Source organism: Crinia signifera, chromosome 2, assembly GCF_055691185.1.
Source record: "Crinia signifera chromosome 2, ASM5569118v1, whole genome shotgun sequence".
In the NCBI taxonomy this organism is placed as follows: Eukaryota; Metazoa; Chordata; class Amphibia; order Anura; family Myobatrachidae; genus Crinia; species Crinia signifera.
Genome location: NC_139218.1, coordinates 51,523,844 through 51,536,328, shown reverse-complemented (window position 1 = coordinate 51,536,328; position 12,485 = coordinate 51,523,844). Strand labels below are relative to the sequence as shown.

The following is a 12,485-nucleotide window of genomic DNA, read 5'->3' as shown; positions in this document are numbered from 1 at the left end:
TGGTGTCATTTCTGGTTACAGTGTTGAAAGCTCATGTTCCTGATTCAGAGCACTAATTGCATCTGCTGTGCATGCATTGCAAATGTTGCAGCCATTGAAATTTGTTTGCTTGGTGTCCCAGGTCTACCTCTTGCATAGAAAATCACCTCATCTGACCTACAAATCTGGTTTGGTTACATAATTGGACATCTGCAAGACCCAGGGGTCAGTCAGAATTTTCAACAGAACTTAGATGCCAGAGCCATATTGATTGCATATAGATGCCATTGTCTGTGTGATGCAGACACCAGCGCGGCAGTCAAAGTATCGGCCATTTGCATAAAAATCAGCAATGCTTCATCTTCTCTATCAGGCCCAGTGTATTATGGGTAATATGGGATAAACAACATCTTTCTGTGAATTATACTCGACTATTGCTTCTAAATTAATACATTTACTGTATACTATTATTCTATGCACATATGTATTTAAATGTTCTCTTTCCAATGTATGCCACCTTGTCACACTGCATAATGATACATTGCTATATCACCAGTTTTGGGCAGTAGTTTAAGCTGACATAAAGATGGAGCATTGTCAGTGGCGTAACAATAGCTCTGCAGACCCCGCTTGGAGGTGCTAGATAGGTTTGGGTGCCGCGGGGTCTGAGGAAGCTATTGTTAATGGGGCCACCGCCAAATACATTTTGCTGCAGCCGTGACCAGCAGAGCTTCCTGCTGTCTGCAGTCCCGGCCCCTGTTTAGAATGTCTTTTGCAAAATGGCCGCCTCCCTCACAGCAGACAGTTATTAAGGATGCTAGAGGAGGTGGCAACCTCCTCTTGCATCCTAAATAATGTTCTGCTGTAAGGCGGCGGACATTATGCATGTGACATTCTAATAGGAGGAGCGCCCCGCACCGGGACCGCAGACAGGAGAACGGACCAAGGACCAGGCGACATGGTTGAGAACAAAGAGGAATTGCTGATCCAAGACCAGAAAGGGCTCTGAGAGTAACAAAACTTGTGCTGTCTTATTATATGATTAATTTTTCTTATGTTCATCATTTCACAAACACACTGTCCAGCTGTTGTCCTTCAGACTATAGCATAGCAAAAGTATGAGACAAGGAAAGTGTTCTAACCAGATATGAAGGTTACATTGATTATATAGGCTCTCCCTTAGAACACAGTATGTAGGAGTATGTGCAAAGAATTTATGCTCAGTCTCCTGTTTTTTTTTTAGATGAGAGCACAAATGTCTATGTGACATTGGTTTGAGACCCCCGCATATTACTCTGCCATTGTTCTAAGACCCCAAATGTCAATTTATCATTGCACCAGTTGGGGAGACCTTATAATTGTACCCAAGACCCGTGTGCCAGTTGTTCTGGAAGCCCAAGTGTCGGTGCACCATTACTCTAAGACCCCAAATGTCAGTGTGACATTGCTCTGAGACCCCAAGAGTCAGTGCATCACTGTTCTAAGATCACAAGTGTCAGTGTGACATTGCTCTGAGACCCCAAGAGTCAGTGCATCACTGTTCTAAGATCACAAGTGTCAGTGTGACATTGCTCTGGGGTCCTGAATGCCAGTGTACCATGGCTTTGGGTCTCTAAGTGTCCCCAAATGTCAATTTAACATTGCTCTGTGACACCTAAATCATTGTGTCATTGTCCTTGTACCACATACCACACAGTGAACCATTGTTCTGGGACCATAAGCATCAGTGTGCCATTGTTCTCCATCCACAAGTGTCAAAGACATTGTTCTCAGTTCACAAGTGTCAGTTGTGATTCTGAAACCTGAAGTTGTCAGTTCAGCATTGCACTGGGAGCCCATGTGACATGGGGGCAGATGTATTAAGCCTGGCGAAGAGATAAACTGGAGTTAAAGTGAAAGGAGATAATGCACCAGCCAATCAGCTGTGTTTGAAATATGTCAGTTAGTAATTGATTGGCTGGTGCGTTATCTCCTTCCACTTTATCTCCAGTTTATCTCTTCGCCAGGCTTAATACATCTGCCCCAGTGTGCCATAATCTAAGACCCAAGCTTCAGTGTGCTATTGTTCTAATATGCCAAGTGTTAGTTTGCCATTTTTGGGTGGCCCACATGCCAGTGTGTATTTTTGGGGATAAAAAAAGGCTTCAGTTTGATATTGTTCTTGGACCCTACTGTCATAACACGTTGTTGTTATTTCAAAATTATAATAGGCTTATCTTGTAATATGTGAGCAAGTTCATGTACAGTAGAGTGTTAGCCAAGAAGCGGGGATGGTCAAAATAACAGCACACATCCCAAGTATTCCGATTATTTTCTTTGTAAGTATGCTGATATCATGTAGGACCTTGGACACGTTTTTGTTTATTTTACTTTCTTGGACGCTATGAAGCCATACACGCTTATCAAATTAGTAATCAAGACGTCTAATCAAGTTGTTGCTGACACAAAGGACTAAGTAATGGCAACATATCCGTCAGTTCAGTTTTCATTCATTGTCCATGATGTAACTGGATAGAGATTGTAGATTAAGGGAGGGAGAGCAGAGCGTGAGGGGAGAGGATTTGCTCAGAAAATGTAACACGGTCGGGATTACTGTAAAATCAATTGGGAAGAACATAGAAAATTATGGAAAGTAATATATATATATATATGATAGTGTTCCCCTATAGTAGATTATAGGAATATTAAAATGCATTGTCTTCTGTGACTATAAAAAATAACATTTTTATATGGGACAGTGAATTGAAGGCTATGTTCCCATTCTGTGGTGATCAGATTATTACAGTTTAGTATGGGCACATTTTTCTATGTAATAATAATTCTTAATTTACAAAATGAATACGCGTTTCGCTACACTTGACAGTTTTATCAAAGAACCTTTGATAAAGCTGCAAAGTGTAGAGAAACGTGTCAGCCATTGCTGCTACCCACTTCCCACCACCCAATTTATTGGATTGCAGTCCGAACCAACCCTTCAGGACTCCACACGTCATCCCCGCTTCAAATCCTGCTATTGGGGTACTACAGACAACAACAGCTACCACTAACCAGGCATTTATTTCTTATTGGGAAATTAAGGATCTACCATCTTATTGTCCTTCAACACCTTCCAAAGGATATCAGTGATTTTTGCCAACATTGGGCCGACCATTTGGACTCTTTATGGACACTCTCTCCTGCCTACACAGCCAGGGGCGGTAACTATCTCTAATAATTGTTATTTTGTTTTGGTTGGAATAGAAACGGACTCTCCATTATTGCTGCTAAATTGTGGAAGTGGGTGTTTGTTGTTTTATTGCTTTTTTATTTACACCATAGTCTGTTATTAAATGTTGTTATTTTATTCCATTTCCTTAATATTGTAATGTGTATATACTTATTGTGGTCTTAATATCTTTTATTCATATTTCCATATTTTTATATATACATTGTCATATTTTTTTCTATTTTCTTTTTCCTCTTATAGCCATAATAAATTGTTCATTTATTTATTTACAAATACTGTCCCATGGTTATTTATTACTGCCACAATAGTCCAGATCCCTTCCATATCCAAATTTTTACCCTCAAACAGCTCACCCCTGTTTTTTGGACTTAGCTGACACCTCATATAACTAGAAGAGTGCCTTATATGGTAATTAACCTATACAGTAAGCGTCTGTGTTACACACCTTGGTTGGCACATATTACACTTAATCTATTTGGTCCATACAATATATGGATATATATGATATATCTATGTGTAGATGATCTATCTATCTATCTATCTATCTATCTATCTATCTATCTATCTATCTATCTATCTATCTATCTATCTCTATATATATATATTTAAACACTCACACACATATACACAAAATATTGTGCATACTGTATGTTTTAGGAAGGTGTGGTAAAAATGTTGCAAAAGTAAGAATGCTTAAAAGAATAGAAGTTCTAATTGTATTTTGTTAAATGATAAAAAAAAACTAAGTGAATGAACAGGATAGTATTCTAAATTAAAGTAATACTTGGTTTAAACACCCTTTGCCTCCAAACAGCATTAATTATTCTAGGTACGCTTGCTCAAAGTCAGGAACATTGTAGGATTATAGTCAGGTGTATGATTACCCAATCATATTAAACAGGTGATAATGATCACCAATTTCATATGTAGGTTGAAACAAACACAATCATTAACTGACACAGGAACACTGTTTAGGAGGCATAAAACTGGGTGAGGAACAGTCAAACATTGCTACAAAGGTGAGGTTGTGGAAGACAGTTTCATGTCACAGGTCATCCACCATGGCAAGACTGAGCGCAACAACAAGATACAAGGTAGTTATACTGCATCAACAAGGTCTCTCCCAGGCAAAATTCCACAATAGACTGGGGTTTCAAGATGGGCTGTTCAAGCTCTTTTGAGTGTATTGCTGCACACAATATTTTGTGCAAGGGTCAAATTAAGGGTTATTTAAACCTTTAAGGACCTATTGTAAAAAAGGGACTAGTCCCATGTGGGTGTGGCCAGTGTCATGTGGGCGTGTATACCCCTACTCTATCAGCCCCAATATCTCCCTAATAAGTGTAAAAAAGTATTACTTTCTGAGGAAGGTGGAAATACAATTGTAATATATAAAGTGTGATTTATGACCAACCGTATGGCCAGCTGGTTTATGGATATCATTATGCTGTCATGATAATGGGACTATATTTATATAGAGGCCTGCACTTCCATAAACATAGAAGCAGTACTCATCGCAAAGGAACAGTTCTGTCCCGAGCGACATCAATGATAATTTAAGAGCATGAAAACCACAACACAGTTAGCATTACACTTACATGTTGTGTGCCTAGGCTATGGTGATGTATTATAGTAGACATCATCCCCTGTACAGATATAGCCCAACGCCTGTTTAGTGTCTCATATTATACACATAAATCTGACATTTTTGTGTTGTGTGTCTCTTTGATTTCAGAGATGCGCTGAACCCTGCTTCTCTCACAATAAACACATTCCTTTGGTGCAGCACACAGACAATTTGGAAAAGCTGTGATTAGTGGCTTTGTAAATCTATCCGTGTCATGGTGCTTAAGTATGAATGATTACTGATCCATTCCTTCCCAACAATTCCTACTCTCTGATTTTTGGACGATGGTCCGGATATACTGTTGCATAATGTTTTAGGGCTGAAAGGTTTCATCTGTAATGCAGAGTTATAGGGTAATCTCTGGCATGCTCCTCCTATGTGTAACTCCTGACAATGGAATAGTTAATAGAAGAATGTCTGGCAGGTTGCTCCACAGTGACTGGTTTAAAACAAATAACCACAGCCCCTGCATGAGAGGTGTGTGTTTGATTACTGAAGCCCTGGAGGAATTGAGAATTCCAGAACTGTTGATCTCAGCGTGAGAGGAATTTGGAGAGAGCACAATATCTGATCCACCAGCGCCAGATCCCGGGTGTAAGACAGCCCGGGCCGTGGGGGAGACCTGCAACGATACTGGCTTAGCTGTACTTAGTAAACAAACTGCAGTGGGAGATCCATGTTGTAAGTCCTGTCAGGTGGGCTATTGCAATTACTGGCAATAGATGGGGAGATGTTGCTCTTGGAGCTAGCAATGTCCAAGGAACTAGAGTAGTCGATGGCCTTCAGGGTGGATGCTACTTAGCAGAGGTGAATTGTGGCTTGTTAGATGTGTCCTCTCCCCCCTGCTCTTCTCCCTCTACACAAACGACTGCACCTCAGCAGAACAGTCAGTAAAAATTATAAAATTTGCAGACGACACAACGGTTATCGGCCTAATCATGGATGGAAACGAGTCGGCATACAGACGGGAGGTGGATCGGCTAACTAAATGGTGTAGCGGAAACAACCTTGACCTCAACCCCCTCAAAACGGTGGAGATGGTGGTGGACTTCAGAAGGAAACCAAATGCCATGCACCCACTCATAATATCTGACAGAGTAGTGTCGAGGGTCGACTCCTTCAAATTCCTAGGAACAAAGATTTCCTGCGACCTCAAATGGGGTCCCAACATCATTACAACTGTCAAGAAGGCTCAGCAGCGGTTGTTCTTCCTGAGGCAACTCAAGAAATTCAACATCCCGCAGGAGCTGCTGCTCATCTTCTACACTGCCATAGTAGAGTCTGTCCTTTGCTCCTCGATCACAATCTGGTTCGGAGGAGCAAACGAGAATGACAGACGAAAGTTGCAAAGAGTGGTGAGGATGGCAGAAAAGATCATTGGGGCGGAGCTCCCCACTGTCCAAGAACTATACCTAGCCAGGGTCAATAAGCGTGCAGGAAAGATCTTGGCGGACAAGCTACACCCTGGCCACAACCTGTTTGAACCCCTTCCATCAGGCAGACGTTTTAGGTCCATCCCAGCAAAGACGACAAGAACTACAAAAGGCTTCTTCCCAATAGCTGTCCACCAACTAAACCGTATTGAACATACCAAATACTAACTCGAACTTTTCTAGATACATGTGAAATGTATGTGATGTATGTTTATGCCTCTCTTCTCACCCCCTTTGTGTTCCCTGATTGATGCTGCACTGTTACCACAAAAAATTCCAAGCATACGCAAGTATACCTGGCCAATAAAGATGATTCTGATTCTGATTCTGATTATACCAAGAACGGGATCTCAACTGTCAGAATGCACTAGGAAGAAGGTTGGGGTTAGGCTGTGGGGGTGGTAAAGATTATGGTTAAGCTGCAGGGGTAGAGTTAGGGATAGGCTACAGGAGGGGTGGGTTAGGGTTAACAAGATTTTTAGCAGCGCTTGACAGTGAAGGACACTAAATGGTAAAAAAATATAACAATTTATTGCACAATTAAAATACAATCTATATGAAATAAAAGCATATCCACATGATAATGGGGGTAATGGGGCAAGTGTTGGTGGGACCGAATTGGTGAGGGGGACCAAATAATAATATGACCTGCTCTGATCCGTGAAGATAAGTCCCGATGGAGTACAGTCCAAGATTGTCTGGGAAATCGCTGGAGGGATCGGTCCTTAATGATGTTGAAGTAGGACCAATCTTAAACCTCGACCAGTAGTGCGAAAAGTAGTTCCAGTGGGGATGTATAATATCCAAATCGGGTGTAAAAGATGGAAAAAACGGCACTACTGGTCGAGGTTTAAGATTGGTCCTACTTCAACATCATTAAGGACCGATCCCTCCAGCGATTTCCCAGACAATCTTGGACTGTACTCCATCGGGACTTATCTTCGCGGATCAGAGCAGGTCATATTATTATTTGGTCCCCCTCACCAATTCGGTCCCACCAACACTTGCCCCATTACCCCCATTATCATGTGGATATGCTTTTATTTCATATAGATTGTATTTTAATTGTGCAATAAATTGTTATATTTTTTTTACCATTTAGTGTCCTTCACTGTCAAGCGCTGCTAAAAATCTTGTTGTTTCTTTGTATTTTCTAAGGGTTGACCAACCCTTATCCCAGCAGCCGCTTTTTAAGAAGACTCCTCTGGTACTAGCGCTCTATTTTTCAACCTAGGTTGAATTTTTCCACGTGGGTTAGGGTTAGGCTGCAGGAGAGGACAGATAAAGTTAGGTTGTGGGAGGAAATGGTTAGGGTTAGGCTGCGGGAGGGGACAGATAGAGTTAGGTTGTGGGAGGAAATGGTTAGGGTTAGGCTGCAGGAGAGGACAGATAAAGTTAGGTTGTGGGAGGAAATGGTTAGGGTTAGGCTGCAGGAGGGGACAGATAGAGTTAGGTTGTGGTAGGAAATGGTTAGGGTTAGGCTGCGGGAGGGGACAGATAGAGTTAGGTTGTGGGAGGAAATGGTTAGGGTTAGGCTGCGGGAGGGGACAGATAGAGTTAGGTTGTGGATAGAGAACAGTTAGGGTTAGGCTACAGGAGGGGTGGGTTAGGGTTAGGCTGCGGGAGAGGACAGATATGGTTAGATTGTGGGAGGACATGGTTAGGGTTAGGCTGCAGGAGGGGACAGATAGAGTTAGGTTGTGGGAGGAAATGGTTAGGGTTAGGCTGCGGGAGGGGACAGATAGAGTTAGGTTGTGGGAGGAAATGGTTAGGGTTAGGCTGCGGGAGGGGACAGATAGAGTTAGGTTGTGGATAGAGAACAGTTAGGGTTAGGCTACAGGAGGGGTGGGTTAGGGTTAGGCTGCAGGAGGGGACAGATAGAGTTAGGTTGTGGATAGAGAACAGTTAGGGTTAGGTTACAGGAGGGGTGGGTTAGGGTTAGGCTGCAGGAGAGGACAAATAGAGTTAGGTTGTGGGAGGAAATGGTTAGGGTTAGGCTGCAGGAGGGGACAGATAGAGTTAGGTTGTGGATAGAGAACAGTTAGGGTTAGGCTGCAGAGGACAGTTAGGGTTAGGAAGATATTCAGCTCTCCATGGTACAGACATGATATAGAAGGCAAACGAGCTTACAGTACATCAATTTAAGAAAACACAAAATGAACACTGAATGATATCAAAACACTGAATGATATCAGTAGCCAGATTTAAAAACCACATGGTAGTAGATTCAGAGATCTTGGTTACATATATTTAAAGGTAAACCCCAAGGCATCCGTCATGGCTTCTCTGAGTATTGAGGGTCCCTAATGTTTTTCTTACCTAGCATTTCCCTGCTTAGCATCAACTGATTGAGCATCTGTATTTTAGTATATAAATATAAAAATGCTGGGATTGAGGTACCTGCTACCATTGCAAGCTTCATTCTGATGGCTGATGCTGTCCATTCTACTGCAGAGACCAGAGAGTAGTGACCACAGCAGAGCTCATGTGAGTATCTGCAAACTTCTGATCTCTGCTATTCACTAACTACTGATGGTTAAACCACAGAACAGTTGCCTTTTGATTGCTTCATTGCATGAAACTACTTGGTCCCTGTTAGGGTAATGTTGCAAAAATCCACTAAAACCTGAAATATATAGGCCTCCTAAAAAACTATTTTTTGTTGCTTCCATGACCACTTGTGCAGCAATTACATGACTACTGTATGTATAGTATATATTTAAAATGTGCCTTCAAGCGCATACGCCCGTTCGTTTGACCGCTCCATGACCTGCATAAGATCAGGGTCATATATAGGTCGTCCTAATGTATGGCCAGTTTTAGAGGGTTTCTGCAACAATAACCTATCAGCTGATAACACCTCACTCTGCATAGTGGCTACACTACTGTATATACAAAGTAGAGTTGAGCAGTTTGGATTTACTCGGTTCTTATTGTCAAAATTAGTGCAAGTTCGGATTTTTTGAATTGGTATTGGCTGTCAGGTGTTTTGGACAGCCAATTAGATTGCACTGTGAGATCTGAGTAAATTCGGGTCAAACCGAACTTGCACATCTATAATACAAAGTGATGTTTGTTTATTTTTCGTTGCTTACGTAACATTTGAAAAGATGTTTTCCAAGGACATGACAGCAAATGTTGGCAAATATTTAGTTTATCTACAGTAGTATCTTGTAGAGATGGATACATTCACTTCTAAATAGGCCCATGTCTATATATCAGCCTGTAAGTAACCAGTACTTGTATCCTGCATAAAGACAATACCTGCATAGGAGGTAACACAAAATGTTTGTTGTTGGATGAGGCTGGCCATAAAGTACCAAGGCTATGTAGAATCCCTAACATTACCCTTCATTGCACCGCCACCCACTAGTAAAGACCAGTAAAGAACATGGTCGACGGGGGACAGCGATACCATATACAGGTTGGACACTGGCCCACCATTGCTATGCTACCGTCAGGGTTATAAGCCCAAATCACGGCATTTTGTATGCTCTTGCCAAGAGTCTGCGGAGTGACCGGTCTGAGAATGGCTAGATCATAGACTGTGTCTTCTATTTCTGTATAATGTTCTAGAAGTAGATCACATGGTTACCATGTTTCATTTCCAAGAAAGTATGTATGTATTCCTTGGCCAAATATGTTTAATGCAAGCAACGTGTTTGAATTATCCTTTAAGTAGGCATGTGAGGCAATGGATCAACATATTAAAGATAATTATTGTTTTAAGATGGTATGTATGGCAATGTTGTACAGTATTGATGTTGAAGAGCACATTTAGGGCCAGATGTATCAAGCTTCAAAAGTGATAAATTGGAGAGTGATAAACAGCCAGCCAATCAGCTCATTCCTGTCATGTTACAGGCTGGGTTTAAAAAATGACAGGTAGGAGCTGATTGGCTGGTTGTTTATCACTCTCCACTTTATACCTTTTTGAAGCTTGATACATCTGGCCCTTATTTTTCAATAAGAAACCTTTATGGTCGTAAAGGTTCCTTGTGGAAGAGTAAATGTGCTCTGCAACTTGTTCTTATTGCTTATCCTACAATCACAAGGGTATTAGAAGGTGGCTGACACTGCCTGGTGCAATAAGCCAGCTGCTGTCACGAGCTGGATAAAAGGGTTTACAGGAGAAAGCACTGCGAACCCCTGTGCCCATAATAAGCCATCATCTCTGGGGCAGCTGTCCAGGGTTCTGACACTTTACAGCTTAGTGCCGCAGCTGTAATCTTCTATGTAGGCCCTTTGAAACAAGCACTGCAATGATTTATTGTGCCAACAAAGGTACATAATTGTCTCAAATGACCAACAGTTTAGTCTCCATAACTTTTAATGGTACAATAAAAATCCTGTCAAACATGCTGTCAGTTACATCAGTTGATATGGCACTGTTCATTTGTCATGCTGGAAAAATCATGTTGTGTTCCGCCTACCCTGAAACTCTCCATGCTTCCTGTGTGGTAAGCCCTGTGGAATGAGTAAGATTGACTTACTCTTTTTGGTTTATACTTTTATAACAGACTCGAGAATAATTGTAACTCAGAAAGTGAGCAGAACTATTTTGCTTTTTGCTTGGATTTACTGCTGGACAGCTATGTTTACGCAAAAAATCTCTGAGACATTGTTTATTGCACACAGCCATATTTCTGTGAAAGGCTGTCTCACAGTCATAGTCATGGGTTTGGATCAATAAATAAATGATCTTCTGAACAACAAGCTCTGGTACATATGAGAGTTTTAACCTTACTGTAAAAAATATACATCAGTGTAAAGATTTTGTGCAATAGCCAGGTTCAGCATGGAACAATCATGGCCATTGGATCTGCCCAAGTGAGTGCACCAATGCAGAATTACAAAGTACAATATCGATGAGGCTATGAGGGGTTATTTTGGTTCATTCGCAAAGGCAAATTCATACTCAAAAGGAAAAAACCATGTGCACTACAGGTGGGGTAGATGTTACTTGTGCAGAGAGAGTTAGATTGGGGGGGGGGTTACTTCAAAGTGAGATCTATATTGCAGTGTGAAACTAAAGCAGTCAGTATTTACCCTGCACAGAAACAAAATAACTCACCCAAATCTAAATCTCTCTGCACATTTTACATCTGCCCCCCTGCAGTGCAACATGGTTTTGTCCTTTTGAGAAGGAATTTGCCTTTGCGAGTGAACCAGAATAAGGGCCTATGTGAATTGTTACAGGATGCAGCAGGTTCACATGAATCGGTACTGAATTAGTGTTTCTTATACCCCTTGCATATTCCAGATTATTGCACATGACCGTGCATTCAATAATGTTTGTCAGTAGAAATGGCTCCACCTGAGTCCAGTCTCCAAGGAAAGCTTGAAGGGTCACTAACAGGGTTTTACATGGAAAGGACCCGGGTGAGCTGCAGCGCAAATTGGTAACCCGACCATCGAAAGATGGGGGAGGTTCCCACTGGCCTGCAAATGGATGTTCATGTAAAACATCCGATCCCAAGCCTTGCGATCGAATTCGGTGTGTGAATGGGTGGTGCAGCCTAACCATTCGCATGGCGGGTTTGGTTCATTCGCAAGGGTGCGTGCACGTGTCCGAGCGAATGAACCAGAAAAAGGCCCTTTGTGTGTTTGCAAATAGGCAGTGTTGCTGGCTTAATATACAGTAGCTTACCACTTATATCCCTTTTACACCAGAAGCAAATTACCGGGTTAAAGTTTTTCAAACCGGGAATTTGCTGAAAAAACTGTTTTTTCTTTGGTGTGAATGGGTCAACACGGGTCTTAAATCCCAGGCACCCCAACCCTGCTCTTGACCAGGGATGGAGTGCCGGGATTGAAGACCCGTGTTGACCCTTTCACACCACAGAAAAACCCGGGTTTTTCATCAAATTCACGGATTGAAAAGCTTTAACCTGGTAATGTGCGGGTGGTGTGAGTGGGATTAGACTGCACCCGGCAAAATGACCCGGGACCGGTGTAAAAGGGGTAAATATATCAGTTACAGTTATTGATTTAACTTATTTTCTACAAGGGACAAGAGCTTCTGTTTTCTGCAGTTCTGGTGCATGGATGATTGTGATAAAGTAAACAGGAGACCAATGCAAAATTGTTAATGGTACCTGAATTTTGACAGTATTTCTTTTGATGTTAATTGTTATACATGTTCCCTGTATATTTTAAATGCCCAATCCTACTGTTTTCTAATTTCTCTACAGTGGTTATCAATAACCTTAACCTGCAT

At 41.7% G+C, this 12,485-nt stretch overlaps 1 protein-coding gene across 13 annotated transcripts in view; it reads right to left on the bottom strand.

Moving 5' to 3' along the window:
* ELN (elastin) overlaps positions 1-12,485 on the bottom strand; it is an 84,900-nt gene that overhangs the window by 58,149 nt on the left and 14,266 nt on the right. The gene's annotated exons all lie outside the window — the stretch shown is intronic.